At 47.9% G+C, this 13,356-nt stretch overlaps 1 protein-coding gene across 9 annotated transcripts in view; it reads left to right on the top strand.

Moving 5' to 3' along the window:
• mef2d (myocyte enhancer factor 2d) overlaps window positions 1-13,356 on the top strand; it is an 85,000-nt gene that overhangs the window by 5,531 nt on the left and 66,113 nt on the right. Inside the window, exon 2 of one of the 9 annotated variants that reach the window (XM_063199316.1) lies at window positions 1,881-1,915. The exons of the other annotated variants lie outside the window; for them this stretch is intronic. The gene's annotated coding sequence lies outside the window, so the exon portion shown is untranslated. The remainder of the gene's footprint in view (window positions 1-1,880; window positions 1,916-13,356) is intronic. 9 annotated transcript variants of the gene reach the window in all.

A 13,356-nucleotide genomic window follows, 5' to 3' on the forward strand; every position in this document is an offset into this window, starting at 1 on the left:
TTAAGCACTTTTCCATGGGTATTATTGCAGTGATTAATGCTCGTACTCAGTTATTGTTGACCAGCTGTAATGATGTCATTCTATACAGAATTTAATCAAGCAGTGTCAATTCAGTTCTCAGCTGAGGTTATATTAGCTGATTGTGATAATTTACTTCCAGCCTAGCTGCCATAGTAGCCCGCTTTTCAGTACAAAATAAGTGGCTTGAACGGCGTGCCTTTTTTCAAAGCACTTGATTTAATGGCAGCTGTTGAAAATGTGTGATTTTTGCCAAATTATTCTACTTTACTTAGCGTAAGTGAGGTTTTCAGAAAAAGATGATCTAACTTAACGCCTTGAAGTTATGTACTGTAGCATCAAGATGTAGACATTTGGCAACATTTGCTGTTTTGTAAATGACAACAGGCCGCGGAGATTTCCATTCAGACAACTCATTTCAGCGGGATGCACTGAAAGCATGCCCTTGTTCTGCTTTGTTGTCCATAAAAAGAAGGTAAATTGTTTAGTTAACACGCTTGATTCACAATACTGCAATGTTCTCATGCCCTGGCAGGGGCCCAGGAATACGCTGTATAGAACCTGTTTAGAATTTGTGCGGCTAGCTATCGTCACGCCACATCATATCCGTCCATATGCGTACAGCAAAGACCTGTGTCCTAATCTGATGATGCGCGTTGCAAGAGAATGGTTGTTTGCATACCACGCTTTGGGTCACAAGACATCAATGAAGTCCAATTTGAAGCGGAGAACAAAGCAATGCCTCTTTTTTACTTCTTTTCTCTCCTACGCTGGCCGCATTTTGCAAAATAAAGACGTTAAGGTGGCTTTCGTGGCTATCTTGCTCTGTGGAGGGTGAAAAGGTAGGACTGTGCTCAGCGAGAAGTGGTGGGGGTGTGTGTAGTCGTGTATATATTTGTCAATGCAACACGACACGAATTGTGCGTTCAATGAATCAATAGCAGTTGCTTCCCATTGTCATTGGATTTCAATCTGTGGGTAATGACTTATTCTGGCACCCTCGCCTCTTCCCTCACACCGCTTCAGCACACCCAGGAGAAAGAGATGAGCGGGAAGAAGGAGGAGGAGAGGAGAACAGGAAGACTGAAGGGATGGGAGAGAAATAGTTTTCAGAGTGAGAAGTCCGCACACTTAGAATCCTTTTTGTTGTATTTTATTTTTTCATGGCAGGATAACGTTTCGACCTCAACAGTCTTCTTCAGACTCTCTGTGGGAGAGAAATAGAGCAGGGGGGAAACAGAAAAAGGTAGAAATGGTGGAAAAAAAGGAATTGTAAGAATTGAGACGTATAGGAATGAGAACAGTGGAGAAGAGGAGAGGAGAAAAGAAGGAAGGAGAGAAGAGTAGAATGAGATGAAGGAAAGAGAAAGAATTGGAGAAGATCGAAAGAAGACAAGGATGAAGGGAGAAGAGAAAGAGAGGGGGTTGGAAGAGGGGTTGGGATGGGTGAACCGCCACTAATATTTTCCAGGCTGTAATGACTTCCAGTTTGACCAACTTTGCATTTTTTGCGACGCTTCATACTCCACAATCCTGCTCAATGGACACACAGGAGCTGGCGACGCTGTTGATTTGGTCATCAACGGTACGCTGCGTGCGTGTTTGTGTGGGTGGGCGGTTGGTTCTGATGGTTTTTCTGTTTTTCCCACTGTGCCTTGTCAACACAGCGTCTGAAGATTGGGCAGTTGATATTGACGGATCATATTTTGAGTGATGGCAATGAATGACCCCAGCTGGAGACTAGTTAATTAGTCAGTTGGTTGGTTATTAGTTCCTTGTTCTCCCTAATGACCTCTATCACACTAGCCATGATTATAATTCCTATTCTTAGTGTTGTTGTTTTTCATCCTTTTGTTAAATAGATTCAAGCAAGGAGTCAAGGAGAGTTCGCTTCAAGGTGAAGTAATTAAATCAAAAAATCTGTTTGCTTGTGCGTGCGTGGGTATGTGTGTGCTGTGCGGTGTGCATGCCTTCCATTCTGTGTTTGTCTGAGGGGATAGGTGGATTCTAATCAAAGAGAAAGAGAGAAGGAGAACGAACAAACAAGAGAGAGACAGACAGAGAGAGAAACGGAGAGAGAGAGAGACACACAGAGACAGAGAGAGAGAGAGAGAGAGACTAGATATTGGCTGGCGTGACCGGGCCCTGGCATGGAGCGCTGCTGTAGGAGCGGATGGAAAGCATGGGCCAGCTCACAGGGGCTGCTGGCTCCGGAGAGGCCTGGCTGGCAGAGGGCACCAACAGCACAGACAGGCCAGGACCAACACAGGCCACTGACCAGCACAGGCCAACCTAGGCCATCGCAAGACCAGCACAAGCCAACCTAGGGCAGGACTTCAACCGGCCAACCCAGGCCATCATACGAACGGCAAAGGCCATCATGGGATCAGCACAGATCATCCTAGGGCAGGACAGACCAACCCAGGACCAGCACAGGCCAACCCAGGGCAGGACTTGCGCAGGTCAACCCAGGCCAGGACCATCAAGGTTGACTGGGGTAGGGACCTGTGCTTTGGGTGCATGTATGGTAGATCTTGGGGCATTGGGAGCCAAAAGAAGAAGAGGAGGAGGAGGAGGAGAGGAGTGTACAGGGTTACAGTGGTGTGAGATTAGGGGCTGGCCAGCACTTCAGCAGCACAGCTGAAACAGCAAAGCACCCAGGCTTGGAGATGAAACTTTAAACCTCTCTCTCTCTCTCTCTCTCTTTCTTTCTCTCTCTCTCTCTCTCTCTCTCTCTCTCTCTCTCTCTCTCTCTCTCTCTCTCTCTCTAGTCTTCCCTCCCTCATGCTCCTTCTCTCCTTCTTTTTGTCTCTACCTCTTTCTATTGTATCACTCCTCTCCAGCTCCCCTTTTGTCTTTATCTATCTCTCTATCTCTCTCCCTCTTCCCTCTCTCTCTGTATCTCTCAGTTTCTCTCACGCACATCATGCATACACTCACCCACACAACACGCCCACGCAAAACGCTCTCGCACACCAGCACTCACATGCTGCTCACGAAAGCACACACAAACACAGACACATGCACATTGCACACAGAGTTCGCACTTGGTCTCTTATTTGGCTGCCTGTCCTCCTTGGCCCAATCTCTCATGTGGGAACCTGCTGATTCTTTCTCTATGTTCTGTCATCACACCTGTGACCCTTCCCCCCTCTTCTCATTCACACCATGATGGTGTTCTCTCTCTCTCTCTCTCTCTCTCTCTCTCTCTCTCTCTCTCTCTCTCTCTCTCTCTCTCTCCTCCATCTTTCTTTTTTAGGTGTACTCTCTGCTGTGATTGTGTTCATTGTGTTAGCTTCCCCCAGTTCATGTTTCTCCGCAGCGCTCCTCTGCGCCTGGCCTCCCAGGTCCGATTGAGTTTTTATGAGCGTGCAGATGTGCTCCCGCTATAAGGAGGCCATCTGCACACACACACACACACACTATATGCTGAGGCTCTCACACTCGCTCTCGCTCTCGCTCTCTCGCTCTCTCTCTCTCTCTCTCTCTCTCTGTTAAATTATTTTCTTACCGTGTCTTCTCTTAATTTATTTCTTCCCTCAACCCACCTCTTACCCCCCTCCTCATCTAATCTCATCTCATCTCATCTCATCTCTCCTCTGCTCTTTCATCTCACTCGTGAACTCTTCTCCCTCAGTTCTTTCCTTCTTCCATCCCTCTCCCTCCATCTCTCCTTTTGCTCTTGCTTGTTCCCTTTGTTTCTGCTTGCTGTTCTTTTTGTCTTTGCTCTCTCATTCTCTCCCTTGCCTCCTGATGCCCTTCCCCTCTTTCTCTCCTCTGCCCTTCTGCGAGCCCTGTCCGTGTGTAAAGTTGGAGGAGGAGGAGGAGAGTGATGGCAGGCCTGTGGTCCCTCCTCTCTCTCTGTCTTTCCCCTCCTTAGCCACTATTTACTAAGGAGAGAGCCGGGAAGCTTTCCAGTGCAGAGGGGAGGCGTCAGGCAGACAAGCAAGGCATGCAAGGAAGCAAACAGGCAGGCAGGCAGGCAGTCAGTCAGGCAGGAAAAATCCCCTCTGCATCCTTCCAGAGTGACACACTTCCCCATGCTTGTTTGTGAGCAGTGAGTAAGTTTGTGTGTTTGACAGTGTATGTCTGTGGGTTTGGAAGTGTGTGTGTGTGTGTGTGTGTGTGTGTGTGTGTGTGTGTGTGTGTGTGTGTGTGTGTGTGTGTGTGTGTGTGTGTGTGTGTGTGTGTGTGTGTGTGTGTGTGTGTGTGACTACATGTGCCTGGGTTTGTGTGTGTACGCTTGTCTGAGTCGGGAGGCCTGGGAGCGATGTGGCGCGTGCTCGCTCGCTCGCTTGGTGGGCAGGAAAGAGGAGCCAGACTGACGTGAGAAGGAGAGAAGGAGGCCAGATGCAGCGGTGGAGAAGGACTGGAGCGAGGTGTGTGTGTGTGTGCGTGCATGAGCATGTGCGCGTGCGTAAGGGAGAGAGAAAGAGAGGGGGGGAGAGAGAAAGTGACAGTGTGAGTGGATGTGAAAAGAGAGACAGACAGACTGTGTGTACTGTGTGAATTACAGTGTGTGTAATTGAATGCTTTACTATAGATTCAAGATTCCACATAAAAACATAGAATTGTGTGTGTGTGTGTGTGTGTGTGTGTGTGTGTGTGTGTGTGTGTGTGTGTGTGTGTGTGTGTGTGTGTGTGTGTGTGTTTGGAAGGGGCACCAAATCATGAGGAGCGTGATGGGAGGCAGCAGTGTTTTGTCTCATCACTGGAGCCATCGTCTTAGGGCACACGTCAGTCTGACACTAGCCACCCTCTCCACCTCATCAATGCTTCATCATCAGCCATAAGTGTTCTTATGTAGTGATGCAAATGGCATTGAGAATCCTCTTTTTGTGTGTCATTGTGACAGCACGCCGTGCATACAATGAAATTTCCACCTGCTGCAAGGAGGCAGCCTCACCAAAGCCTTACATTGCCAACGCATCGTGATCAGTTTCAGAAAAACACAGATCTTATTTAGGGATGCAAGCAGGACTGAGTGTCCCCTTTTGGTCTTTGTGCCACCGCACACAAGACACACGACAAAGGAGGCAGCCTCATCAAAACCTTATTTTTGTATCAATACATTATTTTCAAGCCCAGTTCTTATTTAGTGCTACATGGGCATGAGTGGTAGCCAGGCCCCGCCCTCCTAGTAAGGCAACACCTTCAGCGTTGCTTCTAGTCAGGCCAGGAGCAATACATTTCAATATTGTTTCTGAGCTCCAGAAAAATTGGGAACCCCTCTCACTTTTTTCGGGAAGCAAACATTATTTGTTATGCTCTTGGTCAGACCAAGTCTCGATGAGATTTGAAAGTCGATGATAATCAGGCTACATGATTGGTGCGCCCGCTCTACTACTAACCCACCCACCACAGCTCAGTGCCCTGTGAGATGGGAGATGTCTGAACAGCAACACACACAGACACAAGTGACACACTCATCTCCCATTCAGAGCCATTGGCTTGGAATGCTGTTCATGGCTGTTGGAGCGTTTCCCTTCCCCGAAGGCTTGAGTAAATGCGAGGGCTTCGGAGGTGCATTACATGGAGACTTGCAGCTCAGGCCTAATGAATGTGTCATAAGTCCTGTCACTTTTTGTCACGTTTTGGCAGGATTCGCCAAACCAGCCTTGCATTAATTTGTCGCTGTTTTCTTAAATTGTGGTTTGTGGTGGTGGCTGGTGTCTACCTGGCCTTGTTTTGACTATTGTCAATTTTATGTTTTAGTTCCTCTCTGTGTGTGTGCCTGTGGTTTGTGTGTGTTGCTTGTGTGTACGTTTTAGCCATGCATCTCACCTCCCTACCACTTTTCCTGTGAGAAGTCACAGTTGCACATGTGAAGAACCTTACACACACACACACACGATTGTGTGTACTTTCCGTGTTGTCCAATGTCTCTTTTCATATGCCCTGACAGACCCTTGGCCATCTCCATCGCCTCTTCAGCCCCCCCCACCCCCCCACCCCCCCCCACACACACACACACAGTAGTCTGATTTAAAACCATTTACTGGGGCTAAAATGAGCATAACATTATTAAAACATGACACACCATGTCACTTCATTATGTTGTGCTTTGCTTCGCCACGGCTCAAACACACTGAGCTCCACCCTCAGGTTAACCAAGTCATAGCGTCACATCAAGATATCAAAGGGTGTGTCTGTCACAAAAACAAAACAAAAAAACAAATATGGAACAAAGTTCACTTCTCCGATTTGGATTTGATTATTCATGGGATGTGATCAGTCATCTGGAATGACCTTAATTTGTCAGTGGTGAATCTCACTGCCTGTTGTTTTTTTTGTTTGTGAAATAAACAGGGCTAATGCAGTCAAGGTCCTTGTGCCCCTCTTGTCTGTGCTGTGCACACTGCCAGGAGATGGCTTTTTCCTGCCGGGCAAACAAACGCTTGTCAACGGGTCTTGAAAAGCCGCCACCAGCATTGGAGATGTTTGTTGGTCTTTCTGCTTTCAGACACACAGATCACAGATCTTGCACTCAACCACCCCACAGCGAACACACACACACACACACACACATGTGTATGCGTACAATAACAGTGCAAACAGTGATGTGGAAGTGCTAGCTCTACTCGTCATACTCTTTCCATTCTGTGGTGACCAATGACAGTCACACTACTACCCTAGTGCCTCATCATACTATTGTGTCATTAGAGAAATGCACAGCTAGAGGACAGTAGAAAGGGACCCAGTCAATAAAAGAGGAAATGGTCCCTGATTTTGTCGGTGAACAAGGGGAAAGCTGAAAACAAATACAAAAATGAAGCCACACAGCCGCTTTGCAGCATTCTGTGGTTTGGGGTTTGATGAACATCTTTTTGGGCTTTGACCACATCCCCATAGGTGCAATGAGGGCCCCTCGAAAGTTCACAAAACATGCACATGGCCAGGTACTGAACTGAGAGGAAGGGGGTATTCTAAGAACCTGGTAAAGTGATGAACCAAGTTAACCTACAGGAAGTGATAAACCCACTGACGTACAGTATACAGGAGGACTATACACAGCGGCCTTCTTTGTATTCAACGTTTTTTGGAGCATCCATGATTGATCTGCGAGGATTCTTCTGCCCCAAATTTCCAGTTTCGTACCTTAGCAACGCTGAGAACAAGCGCTGATGCGCTGACTGTTATGTTTGACTGTTAATCAAAAGAATTCTAAAAGAATCCAAACTGTCAATCAAAAAAGTTAAGAATGCTCATTGGTCATTTAAACAATTGTAATAGCTGCCTAAAATGGGAAACGGGAAACTACCGTTTGCACGAAATGGAGTAGATTCTGCAAGAATTGGTAAACATAAATATAATTGGTAAATAGATAAAACCTGCTAATGGATAGCCCACAGGTGTCATTTAGTTTTGAAAATGAGAACTACATGCTCTAATGCTCCTGACTTTGCCAGGTTCTTGGAATACCTCCCTGGACCCACAGTACAGTTGGCACAAATGCAAAAAAGGAAAAAAGTCAGCTTCAGCCAGATATTTGCTGCCATATATATTTTTGTATAAAAAGGTTGTGTTGTTTACCCTTCCTCTGAGGTGACCTTGAGGGGCCCTCGGTCTACTTAATAGAGGTCAAAGGTCAGGCAAAGGGGGGCGTTCATCAGCACTGGGGAAAATCAGGGGTGTTCTTATCTATTAGCCCCATTAGTCATCTAGTTAATGATACACCACCATGTGCAACACCCTCTGTAAAGGTGTTTACAGGTAGTCATTAATAGATATACAGTATGTCAAACAAACAGAGAACGGAGCAGGTTGAGCCAGGGCAGGGCCCAGTTTAGCCAGTCTGTATGTAATAACTCAGTTCAATTATGAACTCCTCTTCTATGCTCTGTAGTATAAACATTCTAATGCAATTTTATCTTGCTATAAAGATATTATCAAAGAAAAACATAACATTAATATGTCCAGCCAAGTTATTTGGTTATGGCACAAAACCAACTCATTGGAGAGAACACAGACATCCACAGACATTATCTGACATTGATTGGTTAAGGAAGGATTTTACAGGTACTGTAGCTGTTAATACCTGCTGGGCATTGCTGCCTGTCGCAGAACTAGAGTAACGAAACTAAATTTTGGTTTGCTGTGATGATTGTAAATCATAGTGTATATTATACACATTACAATGACAACGAAGGTAAAAAGATAATAATATATAAATATTTGAGACATATCAGTGAAGACTCAGTTTATTGAAAAGCTTTCGAGAAAGCACAGTAGGCTTGCAGTGAGGGACTCAGCGTCTTAGAGCATATTTCTTGAAGGTAGCAGCGTGATTTGTAAGTCGCTTTGTAGGCTCTGCCAAACGTCTCTGCTGATAAGATATCTGACTGCTGTGCTGCTGATATTAGTGTAGACTGTAAACCTCAAGACGTGGCCTCGAAGTCTTACTGTAAAAGAAACAAAAAAAACAACAGGGGTCTCCATAGACCGTGGCTGTCATATGTACGTAACACTCCAGCAGCTGAAAAATAGGGTTATCAAAGCACAAGGGGGGGTGGGCATGTTTGACAGTCTGAGTCAGTCCCAGCCCCCACCTGCGCTCCCATGATTCTGTCAGTGCTGAGAAGCGCTGTATTATCGGAGTAAACATACCCGCGCTGACAAAAATTCCCAATTTGAAACCAATTACTGGCATGCCGCCACAGCATTATTCAAGGCTTGGGTTACTGCCATGCAGCCAGCTCGCTAGCTAGCTGGGCCACAGGCAGGCAGCAAACTCAGACAGAGACAGAAGCTGACTTCAAGTACGCTGCCATATCTCCAGATAAGAAGAAAGTCACAGACGTTACATAGCTGCTGCTGGCAACCAGTAGCGGTATTTCTCAGTAGCGGTATTCAGATTCATCTTGACTATGTATGGCTATTCGAAGGACTAATAAACATGCACGTCATTCTCAGTCACCAAATGGGCTAGGCTAGGCTTGGGCAGGCTATGCTCTATACTTCTTTTGGTTTGCGTGCCACGGTCTAACAACCTTTCACATTGTGGTATCACCAACAGTGTTGGCACATGACCTCAGGAATCCAAGCTAGCAAGCGTTTCTATCAGCCCTACTACTTCGTGTCTGTGTAATTTGCAGCACAGGTTGCTAATTTGTTAAATTTAAGTTACCCTGCTATGCCCTCCTCCCCTCCACTCTGAAGCACATACATAAGCTTACACCACTACTTAAGGGAGTTTAGATGACCACCATAGAGCAGAAGCTCAACCACAACCACGACACCCCCCCCACCCCGACCCGCCCCACACTGCCAGGGCCGCTGACAGGCTTGACAGCTTTGGTTGGGCCCGGGGCAAAGTCGTCTAAATGGCCTATCCACCGAATACATACACTGTAATGACAAGCCCCGCCTGGCCCGGGATAACTGGCCCCTTTTGTCCCCCAAGTCGGCTTCCTCCATGCCCATATAGCAGAAGCTCTAGATGCTCAACCACAACCACGCGTCGCCACCACACCCCTCAAACCCAAACCCAGACCCCCCTATCACAGAAGCAGCAGCAGCAACAGCACTAACTTAACAGCAGTGGCCTGTCCACAGAGATTCCTTTCAGCAGGCTGGCACCCTGAGAGAGTCCACATGGCGAGAGGTCATCAGGGCCTAGCTTGAAGGACGTGTAGGGGGGCAGGGGGGTAGGGGTGTTCTGGGAGAGAGGGAGAGAGGGAGAGAGAGAGAGAGAGAAAGAGACTGTGTTTGGACACGGAGCCGCCTGGGGAAAAACAAGGGGCTCTCGGCAAGAAGGACTCCTCAGACAGAGAGAAAGAGAGAGAGAGAGAGAAAGAGAAAGAGAGACAGAGAGAGAGAGGAACAGACCGAGAGAGAGAGAGGAACAGAAAGAGAGGTTGCTGTTAAGTGGCAACAGGTGGGTAGGGGTTCGGTGTGTGTGTGTGTGTGTGTGTGTGTGTGTGTGTGTGTGTGTGTGTGTGTGTGTGTGTGTGTGTGTGTGTGTGCGTGCGTGCGTGCGTGCGTGTGTGTGTCGGGGTTGACGTGCCTTCGGGGGGGGGGGGGGCTCTGTGGAGGGGAAGAGGTTAAAGAGGGTCTGCTGCTGTCCCACCTGTAGCCCGTCAGCTGCCGGGGGGCCTGTTAAAACGTCAGCTGTTTCTGAGCAGAAGTGCTTGTCCATGCGCTCGGACGACTGGAGAAGGCCATTTTGTGTCGGTCGCGTGCACGCTCAAGTGTGTGTGTTCAGCCTGTTGTAGCACAGTTTGTGTGTGGGATCAGTTTCGAATGTACTTCGTGTGGCATTGGTTTGTATGCATGTCACCGTGTAAGGGATGGTGATATGTGTTGTAGTATTAGGTGTATATGAAGGCATAGCTCTTAGAGATTGAAAAAAAAGGAAGGAAAGAAAAGGAAGGAAAATGGACAGATATTGAACTGCTATTCAGGCGCGTGCGTGTGTGTGCACGCGTGTGTGCGCGCGTGCGCGTGTGTGTGTGTGTGTGTGTGTGTGTGTGTGTGTGTGTGTGTGTGTGCGCGTGTGTGTGTGTGCGCGTGTGTGTGTGTGTGCGCGTGTGTGTGTGTGTGCGCGTGTGTGTGTGTGTGCGCGTGTGTGTGTGTGTGCGCGTGTGTGTGTGTGTGTGCGCGTGTGTGTGTGTGCGCGCGTGTGTGTGTATGTGTGTGTGTGTGCGTGGGGGGTGTTTGAGTGCTTGGCTGTGCATGGGCAGAGTTTGGGATTTATTTATTCCATCTCTCTAAGACACACACACACACACACACACACACACACACACACACACACACACACACACACACACACACACCTTTACTGGTGTTGTTCACTTTGACAGTTGCCTATCTCTAGACATTGGTCTGTCCCCGCTGGCTAAAAGAGCTGCCGCTGTCTTGAACACTGGCGCTGTGGCTCCCATCAGCCATCACAGGGCCACAGCTGCACTGCACTGTGGTCTCTCTCTCTCTCTCTCTCAGTGTACATTATGGTCTAGCTGGGAGCGATATGGCAAAAATGTCATATCACAATTTTTTTTAAACAAAATCTCTCTAAGATATAATTTTTTTTATCACTATCTTCCATCGAAAAAAACAAAAACAAAAAACAGGCATTTTTAGGGCTAGATTTTCATGAATATACAATTTTGCAGTAAAATGCTAGCACACTGAAACATAAACATCACTCTGATACTGATATCGTAAACATTCTCACAGCAAAACGATCTATACGATTTCTCCATTTTGGCAGATTCTTGACGATCATCTACTTGATTTCACGATTCACGTTTTTAATAGCATCATATCGCACACCCCTTGTATGGTCTTTCTAATTTTTTCTGTGTACTCTCCATGTAACACACACACAAACACCCACCGCTACCAAGTCCCTCGTTGCCCTTTTCCGTTTGATTTGGGCCGTGTCTACAGATTGGGCTCATCTCTTTTTGAGAGTTTTTTTCTAGTTCTCTTTTTTTTTAAATGAAGGAAATGCCATCTGTCCTGTCAACGGTGGCCAGGAGTGAGCGGGAGGGTGCTGGAAAGGGCATTGCATCTGTTTGTGTTAGTGTGGTGTTCTTCATGCAGTCAAACTCAAACTCTCTCTCTCTCTCTCTCTCTCTCTCTCTATGCACACACACACACACACACACACACACACACACACACACACACACACACACACACACACACACACACACACACACACACACACACCTCTGCATAGTAAACACACGCCCTGGATATTTAATATACACACATGCGTACATCTCTCTCTCTCACACACACACACACACACACACACACACACACACACACACACACACACACACACACACACACACACACACACACACACACACCTCTGCATAGTAAACACACGCCCTGGATATTTAATATACACACATGCGTACATCTCTCTCTCTCTCACACACACACACACGCACACACACACACACGCACACCTCATCAAAGCCTGCTCTGTTTTCCATTGGATGGGGCCGCGGTAGTCTGTGCTGCTCAGCTCATTTCATCTCATCTCTGCTCTGCTCTGCGACCGGTGACGGGAGCAATATCGGCCTAGGAAACATTAATCAGCAGTGCTGTGTCCAGACAGCCTTTTTAACCATCCAGAGATTATGTCAGCAGCTATAGCTACCACCACTGTGAAAGGAAGGCTGGCTGGCTGGCTGACTAGCCGGCTCATTATAATGTATTCACTTCCGCACCACTCTCTGGCCACAGATGATTTGCATGGAGATTGGGGGCTGTGGTTTTTGAACAGAAACACCCCCGCACGCGCACACACCATCTAACGACTCACACACTCATATATATGCACATACACAGTCATAAATCACACACACACGCACACACACAACACACAACACACAACACACAAGCACACAGTACACACACAGAAATACACCACATCGCACCACACACTATGCACATTTTCAATTTGAAGGAGCCAGCGTACCCTGGCCCCTATCAGCCCGCTGCTCTTTGGAGAACATTCCAAATGTCTGGGGCCTCGCGGGTTGATTGCTCCGAGCGAAGGCTTGGGCACAGCGCTCTTAAGAGTGTTTTTGTGTTTTGGGCGTGGGCATAAAAGGTGTGTGTGTGTGTGTGTGTGTGTGTGTGTGTGTGTGTGTGTGTGTGTGTGTGTGTGTGTGTGTGTGTGTGTGTGTGTGTGTGTGTGTGTGTGTGTGTGTGTGTGTGTGTGTGTGTGTGTGTGTGTGTGTGTGTGTGTGTGTGTGTGCGTGCGTGCGTGCGTGCGTGCGTGCGTGCGTGCGTGCGTGCGTGCGTGCGTGCGTGGTGCGTGCGTGCGTGCGTGCGTGCGTGCGTGCGTGCGTGCGTGCGTGCGTGCGTGCGTGCGTGCGTGCGTGCGTGCGTGCGTGCGTGCGTGCGTGCGTGCGTGCGTGCGTGCGTGCGTGCGTGTGCGTGTGTATGTGTGTGTGTGTTACCTTGCCTCACACTTAGTTTGTCTCCTGTGTAATGTTTTGAGCTGTGTGCGCACTGCACAGCAGTCTTAAATGTGTGTACACTTGTGAATCACGCCTGTACAGGGGTGACTGTAGGATACTGTTTCTACTTGCGTGGACTCGGTGATGTGTGTGTGTGTGTGTGTGTGTGCGCGTGTGTGTGTGTGAAGACAGGGCCCTTCAGTGCTGGCAGCTGAGGGGGGTGGAGGGTTGGGGGGGTCAGACAGCCAGAGAGGCAGGCAGGCAGGCAGGCAGGAGGGAACAGGTTGTGGCGTCTGTTAGGATCCGTCTTGCTCCGGACGACCCCTGGCCTTTAGCTGTGACAGCTTCGCCGGCTTTACAGATAGCTGCATTTTTCCTCTTGATTAAAGCCAATGAGCCACAACAGGAA

Source organism: Engraulis encrasicolus, chromosome 5 (genome assembly GCF_034702125.1).
Source record: "Engraulis encrasicolus isolate BLACKSEA-1 chromosome 5, IST_EnEncr_1.0, whole genome shotgun sequence".
NCBI classification, from domain to species: Eukaryota; Metazoa; Chordata; class Actinopteri; order Clupeiformes; family Engraulidae; genus Engraulis; species Engraulis encrasicolus.